The following is a 12,663-nucleotide window of genomic DNA, read 5'->3' as shown; positions in this document are numbered from 1 at the left end:
TTTGTCCCTGTTCTATCTAACTTCAGTGGTCTAAAATGTTGGGTTTAGGGGCAGAGTCATTCACACTCCCAAGTGGGGATAGTAAGGCAGCTGCAGAGGGAAACTTCTTCCACATTTTTAGCCACCTACCACAGGAAAGAATGGAAAATGCATTTTATTATAAAGTGAACCTAGAAAAAATACCTAAAATAAAAAAGTTAAATTCAAGTTACCAAATTTAGCAAAAAAAAACAAAACAAAACAAAACAAAAAAAAAAAACTAAACCCCACAAAAAACCAACAACAACAAAAAAAAAAAAACCATAGGGCATTTTTTTTCCCCCAAGTGGTTCAACTTAAAAAATTAGTTCATCTTCCTTTAGGATTAGTGAAGGTAAAGTGAGTGTGTGCTGTGGAAGGTCTCCTAATGAAGAAGGAGCAAGAATATGCCCAAAGCAACTCTCAGTTTAAATAAAACATGGTGTTAGCATGTTAGCTGTTTTTCTCACTGACTTGTGAATTTGTGCGAGGTACTGTAACTCAGAAAGCCACAGTGATCTTTCACAGTTTTATAAATCTCCCTGAATCTTATGTGTGAAATAGCAGATCATACGGAGATGAGGAAAATGAGTGCAACAGGGAAGGGATCAAAAGATATACAATGCATATTTGAAGCTTGGTGGTACCTCTTGTGAAAAAAAAAATTAAAAAAAAATAAAAAGATATGTGGTGGTGGGAGGACATATAAAATATATATAAATATTTAACTTATAACATGTATAAATGCACCCAAAATAGAAATTTCACGAAGTAGAAGAATAAGTTGTAGAACTGTTGCATATCCCAAGAAAAGACAGAAATCCATTTATATAGGAAATCATTAAACAGAAAGATCAAGAAATAGCACAAGCACAAAACACTGCATAGAGAGAATTCAAGGCAAGTAGTAGTCGATGTGTACAAATGATGGGGCACAATGGATTCTGCCTACAGTGAGGAACTTCGTTATACCTACACCTACTTTCCAACTCGAAAAATCAATGCATTCCTGCAGTATGTGATTGGATTATGCAGAGATCACAATTACTTGCTGAGCCAACTGGGCAGTGCCAACGAGACTCCAGTTTGTTTTGACACACCACCCAGCTTCACTACTGGAAAAAAAAAATAGGCACGGAATTTGTCATCATAAAAAAACTTTGGGCAGTGAAAAAATGCACATCGCGGTCGTGTTGGCAGTGTTAGCAGATGGTATGAAATTGCCACCATATGTGATTCCGAAGCATAAAACAATGCCGAAGGAACAGCTGCCTACTGGAATAATTGCTGGGTGTCAAAACCAGGATGGATGCCTAAAGACTTAATGGAGGATTGGCTGAGCATTGTTTGCAGTGGGTGACCAGGTGTGCTATCAACAAAAAGGAGAAATGCTTGTCCTAGACACAATCAAAGGGCACCTACCACTAGCAAAGAGTATTATCAGAGAAGTTAATATGGTTCTTTGGTCACAGTGGGAGTAGGGCATTCACAGCTGCTTGATATATTAGCAAACAAGCCCTCTGAAGACCATTTGAAGTCTGTATATTCAAAGTGGCTCTAGAATAGTAATCATGCTATAACTACTACAGAAAATAATGTAGTCTAGGCACAACAGTGGATTTAGACAGAATGGTACCAGGTAAAACCAGGAGTTGCAGTTCAAAGTTTTAAAAAACTCCATATTTCATTTTCCATGTTGAAATCAAAGATGATTTGTTTGAGTTCAAAGTTGAGAGCAGGGAAGACATTGAAAATGGTCAAGAAAGTGTATATGAGCAGGAGAGAGGTATTGATGGAAACAAAGAGGGATGAGATATATAATAAATTTTTTTTTGTTTATAATTTTTTTCGTTTATAACCTTCTAATGTGGGAAGGAGAGAGAGGTGTTCTCCTATTCAAACTTGTCGTCTTTCCCGGTCAATAAAGTAGAAGACCCTGATGTTCAGTCTCAACTCCCCAACTGCATCAAAAGGCAGGTCAGAGCTGAGAACCACTGTGTGCCATGAACTAGGCCCAGCCACATGTCTGGGGAAGGTAATTGAGTGGACAGCAATGAATCTTCTCCACTAGCTTTAATTTTATATGAACTGGCAAAATTCTGCTGGAAACAACTGCATTGCCAGAGCACCTCTGTCTTTCAGGTTGAAGACAATAGCACAGAACACTCAAGAGTCAATTAACCTACAGCTCACAAAGCAGCTCACATTTTCACAACGTGGCCTCACTTTTTCTTGTTCCTAAACTAAAAAAACACAAAGGACTAATCTCAGTCATATAAAGTGTCTCTGCACACAGGGAAAGATACAAATTCCATCAGAAAATACTTTTATGGATTTGTCATGTGTCCTCTGGGATTTTGCTACATCATTCATGCCCATTTTTCCTCCCTGAATACAGGATTGCATTAGTGACTAGGTAACTTCCAAATGTCTTGGGTTTTAAATTAACAATAGGATGCACATAAGAATAAAGTTTAGTGCTACTTCTGTATAAATATATCTAGACAGGTAGTCATAAACACACAGGAGTCCTTACAAAACTTCAAAGCCTACTCACTACTGAGTTGCTTTTTCCTGTTGTAAGATTCAGAGGCACATCAGTTTAAACATGCTGTTACCATAGTAGGCATTTCTGCAGAAAAAGCTTCAGCATGAATAAGTGCCTAACAAGAATATAATCGAGTCTGCATAAAGAGATCAAACTGCTCCCTGCCATGCTTAATGTAGTCTACATTTTGTTAATGATAGTTTCTCCCAGAAGCATCCAAAATTTCTGAATTTAAACACAATGGCATTGGAAATTTTAAAACTTGAGGAGATTGACACAGTTCTTGCTCATTTCTATTGAAGTAGCTCTGGGAGCTGATTCCTCATTGCTGCTTATAGAGCACCCATTTTTAAGACTGTGGTTTAAAAGACTCTGGAGCTGGAAGAGTTTTAAATAGATTAACTGGGTATGTGTGCCTTTCCTACTTCCTAGTAGCTACACTAATTTAAGACTAAATCTTTCTTGTACTGTTTTACTTCATCTTCAGCTGTATCATTCATTCTCCTTCATCAGCATTGAGACTTCTCTTGGTAATTACAGGAGCAGAGTCAGTGCCCAAGCAACCATCTGAGTCATACAAAGACACCTTAATGTCACCTTTATTCACAGAAGCTTTTGGTGTGATTCTTACTCCTGACATCACATCCCAAACTCAGTCTGCTTTATTTTAAAAGTAGTTCTTAGATCTAAAATCTAAAGTGAAACTAAGCGGCTCAATCATTTAGTCTGCGGTGAATAAGTTCAGCTTTCACACATCTTGAAAAATATGAGGCTCCTATATTGAAGTTATTTTAAATCTATCCTCAATATGGCTTATAATTATCACTTTTTATGGCATATGTATGTGAAGGAATGGTACCATGGCTTCTTAAATATTGCTGTAGCTTTCCTGACCCAAAAGAGAAATTCTATTCATTATAAAGAGATTAATTTGCCTCTGACAGAATTGATAGGACAAATACCTAATAGAAAGGGTCCTTAAGAACTATGTGGGATCACTATGAGACAGAGCATGATGCGTGTATCTGACAAAAGAATGAAAACAGTAACTGCTGACAGTGGGATATTAAAAGTATTTCTAATCTACTTATTCATACTTTTGTGTTCAGCGAGTTTTTGGGGGCCAAAATTTCATTTTTTTTGTATTAAAATACTTCCAAGTGAGAAAAACACTCAACTCCCCGAAACCTGATTCACTATTAGACCTCTACCTCCCTTAGAATGGCTTGTGCAAAATCAAATGCGGGCCTCAGCCTGGTTTCCAGTCTATATAAAATCCATTGCAACTGACTCACTGTGCCAGTTAAGTAGCCAAGAAGTGAATTAGCATAGAGACAAAGGATGCTTCTGAGCATTAAGTTAGTAACAGATTTTTTGCAGAGTAAATAAGCATATGGTAGATCAGAGCAACAGAGGCTTCAGCGTTGTATCACAGTAGACATCGTGCAACTCAAGGAGATTCCTAACAGACTTAGCAATGAATGAAGACTTATCCTTAGAGAAAATCAAACAGTCAAGATCTCAGTGTTCTTTCAGAAAGAAATCATTTATGCCAATTAAAAACATGAATCAGAAGATACATGTCTTTGTTGTTTCAAAACTAAACATCAAAACATTTTATCTGAGAATGACGAGACAAAATGCTCCACTTCCTAGGGAAAAAAAAAAATCATTTTTTTAAGCTTGAACATTTCAACAGATTCAGGGCAAATTATTTTCTTTAACCTTTTTTTTTTTAGCAATTATTTATCCCCAAATTCTGCTTAATTTTAGCCGTAAGCATTACAGACACTACTGGTCACTCCAGCTGGTGGAGGAGTATTGGTTGGTGAGGAGTGTAAGAACAGGAGCTGTAGCTACAGGAGTTTGTTGAGACACAGTTTATTCCAAACCACAAATCAGCCACAAAGTCAGGGTAGAACTATCCAGATGGTGGTTCCTGTTCTGCCACTATGGGAGCCTCCACCTGCAGGCTTCACAATTTGCCCATGATCCAGTTAGTCCCTGAACAGCCCAGCCCAGTTCCCAAGCTTCTGCCCAGGGACCTGCCTGCTCTGCAGGAACAAGCCCCAAGTGTTGTGAAATAAAAAGTGCGTCTACATGGAAGTGAAGCTTGTGTTGGAAGGCACAGTGTTGCAGCCCAGATTTACAGGAATGTGTGGACTGAAAGCGGGGAAAATAAAAGCTTTATGATCCAAACTTGTGACTGTGCAGTAGAACAGAGGAAAAGCTAAAAAGCAAATCGCAGAAGACGTTATTTGTGTAGCTGCTGTAGCAGCACTGGGAAGGCAACAGGTTCCAACTGAGGTGTCTGTAGCCTGCAGAGATGGAGTGTGCAGCAGTTCTGGCTTTCAGGAGAAAGGGACTGTTCTTGGGGAAGGGAGAGGAAGGGATTGAAGCATACTCTTCAGTCTGTGTCACAGGCCTGACACAGACCTGAAGGCTGCTGTCAACAGCAGCAGCCATGCCAAGTAAATTTGGAAAGCCTTGTTGAAACGGGACAGTGGCTTGAGTTTTATGCAGAGCCCTAAACTCTGGCAGTCAGTTCTGTATTTGTGGCAACAGAACTTGGGCTTTGTGACCTTGAGATCGAGCTGTACGGTTCACAGAAATATCAGAAGTAGAGAAATATATTACTTCTCAGTATTGCAGATGTTGTTTCCCCACCAATTGTCACTGAGCTATTACCTCAGAAAAGCACACTGAAGTGTCAGCACTGTCTGCAAACCTCAGTGAAAACATCAGTCACTCTAATTAAAGAGCATCCAGAAATTGTTTTCCCTTATGTGCTGTTCGCCATCAAAGAATATATTGGGAAAAGACCACAGTCTGTTGTTGGGATGATGCTGTTAAAAAACTGAAACCTGGCTGATATTGACATCTTATGCTTTTGGCAGAAGTTATTATTCCAGATTCATCCACATATTAAATATTTATCCATACAGCTGAAGAAGAAAGAAGAATCTCCGGACAGTATTAACAAGACAACATGGAAGTAAGAGCCCATTTAAAAGGAAGCTACTCTTAAAGAGAAGATCCTGCTGAGAATTTCTCTCAGAGGACATAAAGGCCAAGACATCTATAGTAGAAAAAGCCAATATTTGGAATATGGCTAAACCCTTACCACTCAATGCTTTGCTCTCCATCTCCAGATTTTTAATACCTGATGACAGCTGCACTTGAATTTTGTCTCTTCCTCACTTACACTACTGGAGCCAATATGTGCTTAGTCTTTTCCACCATCTACTGAGTATCTGTTGTCCAAGAAAAGCATGATGATATCTGGGAATGGTAGCACTGAAATTATATTTATAAAAAACAGAAAATCTCCAGTTCTAGCAACAAGATTATATAATACTAACGACCTTAAAAGGCTGATGGTCCAAGCTAAAGGGTCAGAATTTTAGAGAAAGCACAACTATAAGATTATCCCATTTGATTAAAGTTTGCAAGTGTCAAAATATAAGGCAGTGCCATTCCTGTTACAGCAAATCTATATCCAACTCAGCAAGCTAAATGTCTTTCAAAGCCCCAAATCAGTGGAACATATGAATGGGATACTGAGGTGCTGTTAGCTTTTCTGGATCCACTCGTTTGAAGCATGATTTCTCTAAAATGCTTGCATCAGCCATCTACCTTCACTTCTTCACTTTTCCAGACTAGGTAAATTATATGATGTAGAACAGATACACACACACTCAGATAAAAAGTGTGAGAGGAGGAGAAAGGCCTTGTTCTCCAGCAGTGCACAAGCAAATTACCAGTGACAAATCCAACAGTGGCAACATCAGCCATCGCTCACAACCATCCACAAATCATTGCACATGTATGTTGCTTCATGCAGGGTGAAGAGGGGGGATGATGAAGAGAGACACAAAGAGGCGAAAAGACAAAGGAATATTTTAAGATTTCCTAGCCTCTTAGTTTAGATTTCAGCCTTAGTTATCAGTAGTACTTCTGGATCATAAAATCATATAGTTTAGATATTAATTTCAAACAATTTTGCCTGCTTACCCGGGTTTGCAAAGAATAATATAAAAGTACCTCTGCATATCAGTTATTTTCATAGTTTATTATTTTTTATGTTAATTTTGTTTAAAAAATTAGGCTAAGGAATGAATTAAAGCCCTCTATTATAGAGTAAAAATGAAATGTAACAATTATTCATGCCAATAGTTTCTTCATTATCCTTTGTTCTTAAGTCATGCGGAATCCTGGGTTAAATTCTTCCAGTAGGACTCCACTAAATTTTTTCTGGTTATATTTGCTTTTCCTTTCTTTTGCTAGAAATTTTCAGGTAGTCAAGGATATTCATGCTGCCTTTTAAGCTGGAAAAAAAAATATCTCCAAACATAAAATCATCACTTTTGCAACCTCACAGAACAGGGAAGCAGAGGAACCAAAGAAAGAGACTGAAAGCAAGAACAAGAAGGGAACAGTAACAGTGTGAGGGAGAAGATGAACAAAAGGACAGAAGAATTTACACTCTGCAGTGTTTCAAAGGAACACAACAGGAAGGTGAATTTGTCAGTTCCCAACTGATGCTCTTGGTAGGGAAGGGAGGCCACATCTTACCAAACTTAGTGAGGAAAGACATAAGGCAAAAGTAAACTATAAATACATTGCTTTATGAACTTACAAAGTCAGTGAAGATGATCTTGCCAATGAACTAAATAATTAAAAACCAGCCAAATTTTAACATGTGTATATATATATTGGCAAGGGTTACTCCAAATTTAAACCTATAGTTTCCAAGAAATATTTTTTTAAATACTAAACTGCTTCAGCAGGTGCTATATTTAGAAAATGTTAACATTATCAAGTGATGCAAAATAAAGATTAAAATTTATCTGACCTTCCTACTTGAGAAAATGCAGTACTTTGGAGCTGTATTTCACAGCTTTGCATGTCTATGGGAATTTTGGAACACATACAGCAGTGAGTTGCATGTTCTCCTTCCCCTGTGCATCAGAAATATTACAGCAAGGTTAAGAAACTATAAAAAATATTAAGAGATATTGCCTTGTATGGGGAAAGCAGTGAATAATTTGTATCTCAAAATGTTGATGGGACTTGGAATGGTCACAGCTTTCTCTTTCCATAAATCTAATGGAACTGAGTCTGCTGACATCTTACTGATAATAGTCAAGTGGAGATTTTGCCAAGTGGGGATAAGGAAGGGCAAAGGATGCTAATAAGAAAGTACAAAATAATACTGCTGTGATTTAAGCCCAGCTGTGACCAAGCCCCACACAGCCACTTGCTCACTCTCCCTCATCCTGCCCCTGGTGGGAGGTGATTCTCCTCAGGGTAGAGAATCAGAAAGGCAAAAGTGAGAAAAACTCATGTGTTGACACAAAGACAGTTTAATAGGGAAAGCAAAAGCTGCACACACAAGCAAAGGAAAGCAAGGAATTCTGTCACCACTTCCCATGGGCAGGCAGGTGTTCTGACAGCCCCAGGAAAGCAAGGCTCCATCAGGTGTAAAGATGACTTGAGAAGGCAAATGTCACACTCCAAACGTCCGCCTCTTCCCTCCTTCTTCCCCCAGCTTCATACAGTGAGTATGATGCCATATGGTCCGGAATATCCCTGTGGTTGGGGGGGGTCAACAGTCCCAGCTGTGTCTCCTCTCACCTTCTTGTGCACCCCCAACCCACTCACTGGTGATTTGCTAAAAGAAGCACAAAAGGTCTTGGCTCTTTGCAAGCCCTGCTCAGCAATAACAAAAACCTCTCTGTGTTACCAACACCCTTTCCAGCACAATCCAAAACACAGCCCCACACCAGCTACTGAGAAGCAAATTAACTCTACCCCAGCCAAAACCAGCACACTCCACTAAGGACATTGTGGCATCTATAACGAGGTACAAAAAGTCATGGGATCTCTGATTAATGAGATAAATTGGCCCTGGCCTGGGTCCACTTGGGAATTTCCAGTGCTTGAGAAGAGGGTTGAAAGAAAATTCATTTTCCATTGCAGTGCAAGTGGGCGACCTGCCTTGTAACCCTGATCACCACACGCTGATTTGTATGCCTAATGGCCATCCCTCTCCAACATCAGGTCTGAAAGAACATTGCAAGCTTCCTATTAATTAGATAGAGCATAAAGTGCAGGTTCATTTGTTGCAGAAGCAGCTTCTTTTGAAGGTGGTCACCTTGATTTCTAAGGCTTTAACCTCTGACCAGTACTTGCCTTTACTGTTCACAAAGGATGCTTACGTTAAGCAGTTACAGAAGAATTCCACCACTCCAGTCCTACGTGCTATACAGGAGTACAGAATCCAGAAATAATCTCTCAGCACCGAAATTTGACAGCAATCTGCTGAATATTATGTCAGATCTGTCTACCCAAAGTGTTGTCAGGTTACAGGTACACACATTCTTAACATTTCTTCCTTGTCGTGTAAAGTTATCTTTTTGGTGACGTAAGGAAGTGCCGACATTCTTTTTCAAAATTAATTTCCTATAGCACAGCACTATGAGGTAGCCTGGCCACAGATGTAAACTGCTCTACCTAGATATATACAACATACAAAAAAAGCTCTGAGGTCAGTGTATAGACTAATCTGGCTCTTCCAGGCCAGGAGACAAATAGGCTCTCAAACACTCTCCTTTCTTCAGCACTGCTTCTTGACAAGTGTAAGCATCGGTGTGATGGCTATTGTGATTCAGCCCCGGGCATCCAACTCACCTTATTCACTGTATATGCATATGAACTGCCTGCTCTGGCTTGCTAAATTTATAGTCTGGGCCCTTGTGTTGCTGTGCTTAGTCAAACAATGCCCAAGTTTCTTGTTAGTCTGGATGTAAATAATTTCTTTCCCAGCACGTAAATTGGAATACATTTAGAAGCCATCCACCTTGAATAATGATTTAGTTAAGCAGAAAAGAAAATATCACTATGTAATTGAGTCAGTGAGGTGAATGAAAGTCCCTCTACATGAGCAGAGAATAATAAAACTGTATCCAAAATGAAGCAGAGTGAAGATTTCTGTTCATACACAACAGTACCAATGCATCAGAAATTGAATATTAGAAACCCTTATAATAATTCATAAAAGGATTCTCTGCAGTAATAGGTAGGTTTCCCTATATAATATCTGCTTGTGTGGCATTTCAAGCACATGAGTCTGAAGTGCTGAACCTTGAACCAACCAAGGTAGGGCCCCACCCTACTCCCAGGTGTCCAACAATGGAAGCCCCAGGTAGAATATGAGAGAGTGCAAAGGAAAAACACAGTAGCATGTGGACATATGGAGAAGCACATATCAGTATTTTCTCAGAATAGTTCTTCAGCCTCCAGTGATCTATGGATCTGATCCTTAAAGACCAGTTGGTCAAATCACTGTACCAAGCAAATTAGCAAAAGCTACAATTAGGAATAGTTGTTGCAAAGAAAGAGAGACAGAGAGATCCGTAGAGAGTTTTATTTCTTACCAACATTTTGGAGAGGTACCCAAGAGTCACTGTGGATTCTTCTCTAACAACACCACCCTGACATTCAGCTGCATTCAGGTGGGATGTTAGGAATTACTAGGAACACACAGAACCAGTAGATGTAACTGTGTTTTATAAACACAGTGTGTACTCACCATTTCGAGTGTCAGATACCAGTTTAGTCAGCCCATCTTCAAAAGAATCTGTTAAAATAAAATTAAAAAAAATTAAATAGGCATAAGCCTTAAAATATTATAAGAAGTGCTCAATGGTCTCTTAATAATTACTGTAAATATAAATGAACTTTAGCTCTTCAAGGAGACAGCAGATGGAAATGAGACAGAGTTAAAATAGTCAGAGGAAATGTGCACAGCCAAGAGTGATCACCTTATTCTTGTATTGTTTCTTATATTTATGTATAACTTCTCTTTGTTCCTAAGCATCCAGCATTAAACAAAAGTCAGGAAGAAAGCATAGGTGGGCTTTAGGTATAAATGGCATAGCTTTATATTAAAAAAAAAAAAAAAAATCTGTTTTTCTTCAAAGCAACTTATGAGGCAGTTAGGAATTTCACAGCAAGTTGTGCACATCTTATATTTAGTTGTATGCTAAATCACACAATGCTGATATGGATATGGATTTTTTTCCTAGTATGTTTGTTTCCTTCATGAGACAACTCTGTGAAACAAAACGTAAGCTGAGTTTTCCTGTTGAACTCCAATCACTTTTCAGTCAGCCTGAAGGCCAGGACTGCACAGACCTTCAACTGATGAAGTAGAGAACTGCTGGAGAAATGTGCTTTTGGTCCATTTTTAAGATAAAAGGTGAAATGCAGACAAAAAGTACTCAGTAACATCTTATGCTTCAAAGTTCTTGTAGACATGTGATCTTCTGAGTGATTTCTATTGCTGGGAGATTCAACCAAAGGAAGCCAAATGCTAGGGTAGATGAGCAATGGAGTCATAGTGGAAGGCAGTTGGGTAGGTGGTATTTGTTATCTTATGATGAGGGGGGTGATGATTAATAATAAAATAAATAACAAATTAAAGGTATTAAACTGGAACACCCCCCCCTAGCTGAGGTGAAAACAGGCTGAGAGAGTTGGGGTTGTTCAACCTGGAGAAGTCTGCAGAGAGACCTTACTGCAGCCTTTCAATGTACAAAGGAAGTTTATCAGAAAGACAGAGGGAAGTTTTCTACCAACATCTGTAGTGACAGATTTTAATTTAGGAGAACAATTTTAAACTGGGAGAGGGTAGGTATAGATAGGACATAAAGATGATTTTTTTTTATAATGAGGGTGGTAAGACACTGCAACAGGTTGCCCAGAGAAGCTGCAGATGATCCATCACTTGTTGGATGAAGGTTTAAGCAACGTGATTCAGTGACAGATGTCCCCATCAATGGCAGGAGGTGAGATTAGATGATCTTTAAAGGTCCCTTCCAACCCAAACCATTCTACGGTTTCTATGATTCTGAAGTAATATCAGCACGTACAAATATTCAGTAATTCACAGTTGCCTGGGTACTTGTACAAAATTGTCACTGAAAGAGAAAAAAAACAACCCTGCAAGACAATCATTACCTTCACTAGTAGTTACATACCGGGAGACCTTGTTTCCTAGGCAGTCTTTGTGCGTGGGGAAATCTAATGACAGCTCCTGTTAAAATAACTAGTCAGCAAAATACCAGCTTTCTACAGCTCTGTGAATCAGGATGGGAGTGCTGAAGTTCTTAATTTAAACATTGTTTCTCTTTTGATTACAGAGAAACAATGATGAAATTAAAAGTAATAGGCGTTTTATCCTGTCTGATGACAAACAAGGGAGAAAAATAGCATCTTTGTTTTCAACGTTATCTAGTGTGGGGAAGTAAAATGGAAATGGAACAGATGCCTTCATTGTATTGTAGGTTCTTTTTTAAACAGCTACTTCTATAATTTTGCAAAAAGAACATGACAATCCAGCTTTCTGAATTAGGAAAAAAAAAAAAAAAGAAAAAGCAGGTTTACTTGAGTGATTTGCCACTGTGTAATTTTATTTGTGATAGCAGCTTTAGGATGCTGCATCATAAACAAAGCACCAGTAGCATAGAGCAGTTACTTTGAATCCCTTAGGATTTTTAATTAAATCTGACAAAATCCCACAGTAAATGAATTTTATCCAAAGGAACAAAGTGGGGTTATCCAAAAAATATTATTATGATACCTCAAGAGACAGAGTGGCACATGATTCATCTCAGTACCAATTGTAGTCACATGCACAACCAGGTAGGTAGGTCAGGCCACCATCTCAGGGAACAGCAAATGATGGATGTAGGAGGCCTCAGATTGCCATTCAGACTTCAGATGTTTCAAATCAAGACAAGCTTTCATTATCTTAGGAAAGAAAATAAGTCCACCTGTTTTTAGGGCTGTAACACACACATTTGAGTACCTCACTCCCTGTATAGTCAGTGAAGAAAATTTCAGAAGGTAATTTAGTACAAGTGGTTGAGTATGACTGTTCTCTCTCCACTCATTGTAGAAGAGGAGACAAGTACTAAGGATCAGAAGAGCTCAGTGAGCTCAGTCTCCCATGACTGAGGGACAGCTGTGCAATGAGACATCCATTTTAAAGACTACAAAGCACCTGCACCACCATACCCAATTCAGTGTCA

At 38.8% G+C, this 12,663-nt stretch overlaps 1 long non-coding RNA gene across 1 annotated transcript; it reads right to left on the bottom strand.

Moving 5' to 3' along the window:
- Positions 1 to 1,032: 1,032 nt before the first annotated feature.
- On the bottom strand, positions 1,033 to 12,364 carry LOC135406557 (uncharacterized). Its single transcript, XR_010426338.1, has 3 exons — positions 12,213 to 12,364; positions 10,161 to 10,208; positions 1,033 to 1,133 (listed from the first exon to the last, which is right to left on the bottom strand). It is a non-coding gene; the product is annotated as an uncharacterized LOC135406557 (long non-coding RNA).
- Between the last annotated feature and the right edge of the window lie 299 nt (positions 12,365 to 12,663).

This window comes from Pseudopipra pipra, chromosome 2, assembly GCF_036250125.1.
Source record: "Pseudopipra pipra isolate bDixPip1 chromosome 2, bDixPip1.hap1, whole genome shotgun sequence".
Lineage (NCBI taxonomy): Eukaryota > Metazoa > Chordata > Aves > Passeriformes > Pipridae > Pseudopipra > Pseudopipra pipra.
The sequence above is the reverse complement of the archived record's forward strand: the minus strand, read 5'-3'. Positions and strand labels throughout refer to the sequence as shown.